The sequence below is a fragment of the Haemaphysalis longicornis genome, unplaced genomic scaffold (genome assembly GCF_048455015.1).
Source record: "Haemaphysalis longicornis isolate Haplotype H1 unplaced genomic scaffold, Haemaphysalis longicornis Haplotype H1 scaffold_4, whole genome shotgun sequence".
NCBI lineage: Eukaryota > Metazoa > Arthropoda > Arachnida > Ixodida > Ixodidae > Haemaphysalis > Haemaphysalis longicornis.
The window spans coordinates 22,173,650-22,175,691 of NW_027526361.1; positions in this window are offsets into that span (position 1 = coordinate 22,173,650).

A 2,042-nucleotide genomic window follows, 5' to 3' on the forward strand; every position below is an offset into this window, starting at 1 on the left:
ATGAAACAGCTTCACGCTCAAAAAAAAATGTTTACTAACGAAACAAAGGGATGTTGCTTTGCTGGAATACCGGCGCTTGATTTTCGCTGTCCAAAGAAGCCTTCTTTTCGATCCCCTGGGCAAGCGCTAGAGTTTTCAGCCGTTCCTAGAATAATTTTTGCCCTGCGGCCCGCAGCAGAAGGGCATGGTGATGGAAACGATCGCATAAAACTGGCGGGGAACGAGCATCGAGCGAGCGACAACATGCACACCAAGCGCCGGGGCCCAGCCGGAGGAGTCAAAATGGCGGCCACGCTGCCGCCAAGGCCGCAGAGGCGGCCACGGCCGGGCTGGAGGAGCGGCGGGCGCGCACTGCGCGTTCGCCGCTCCTCCAGTCCGGCCGTGAGGCGGCATCTGCCCTTTCAAAAGCTGACACCACTCTAAGCGGGGGCGCGCGCATCGAGGCATTCTAAACTCATCTAGGCCGCAACCTCTGGCAACCTGCTTGGTATTTGTGGTTCGAAAAATCGCGTACAGCGAGTCTGCGCGAGCGCTTGCGAGGGTATGAGTTGCCCTGTTTCGAGCAAACGGAGTTCCGTCGACGGCGCGTACTGTAGCTGTGAACGTTCCCGCGGGTGTGCCGTGAGTACACTGTACACCGTGAGTGCGCTTGCAACGAGCAGTGAAAAGGATAGGCGCAAACGGTGTTCCGTCGTTGGCTGTGGAGACAGCGATAGAGACCGGAGCAAGCATTCGGTGCCCCAAGAACCAGAGCCGCGGCAAATTTGGTTGCGGCTCATCGGACTAACGCCGTCGGATGCTCGGCGATACATTTACGTTTGTGGGCGCCACTTCGCCAACGAAGCACCACCGCATGTCGTCGTCGGCCTGGTGGGGTGGCTCCGGGCGACCGCCTCCGGCTCTTTTCCCGACTTTGTGGCGAGGAGTGTCCGCATACGGGTCAAAACCCATGTCTGCGCTCGCCGCTTCGAGCCGCGCTCGCAGAGCTGGGTCCATTGCACGACGAAACGCACGGTAGCGAAAGCAGGTATCCGAAAACACAACAGTCGGATAACCCACATGAAGGCAACTATGCCTGAATTGCCGCACCGCTCCTTCCGCCCCGGAAACGAGGGACTACGCGTTGCCCAGATAAAGAGAAAACCTGCCGGCCCATGACATATCGAAGGCTCCCAAAGAGAACGTCACGAGGCTCCCCCCTCTCCGGGAGAGAGCGCGCAGCCTTGACCACGTAGTCTACGCTGAGTTGAGAGGGAACGATTATGCGCGATTTTTCATCGCGCGTATCTACGGTGATACTGAACGGATTTTAATAATTCTTGCGGGAGGAGATACCTGAGACAATAGACTTTATCCAAACATGCATTCCAAATAGTCGGTTGTAAGTGTTGCAGGATCCCTTTAACTAGGCGGATAGCAAGACATTAATGTAAATTGAAGACTGAAGCAATGCATGTGGTTGCGGCACACACTTGCGAGTCGTATGTTTACTTGGAGTTGACGCACGCCACGAATTTGTGAAGATGAAACAGTTGTCTCAAAAAGATAGGCAATTACGCCCCCGCAACCGTCGAGTAGCATGCGACGCTACTGTTACCACGCACTACCACCCGCACCATCACTCACGGCGTTTTTCGATGTCCTGCGCAGCTTAGGGCGGCAGCCTTATATGCCTCACGAGTCGAAAAATCCCCTTTTGCCCACAATCGAAGGGCTTGGAAAATTCACTAGCGACGCGCCATCATCTAAAAAAAAAAAGGAGAGAAAACCGTGGCAGGAACAGAAAACGAGCATGCGCCTCTCATGGCTCCGTAGTGCGTGGTTAAAGAAAGTGCTACATAGTGTTTGCATCTACAGATGAACCTCGTTATAACAAACATTGATATAGCGAATTATCGGCTATAGCGAACAAAATACGAACTCTGGTTGGCCACGCTTTATTTCAGTGACACTTATTCTTTTTATAACGAAACCGAAACCGTGAGAGTCACGCATGATATCGGCTATAATGAAGAAATATTTGGGAAAGACTGATAAGCTAC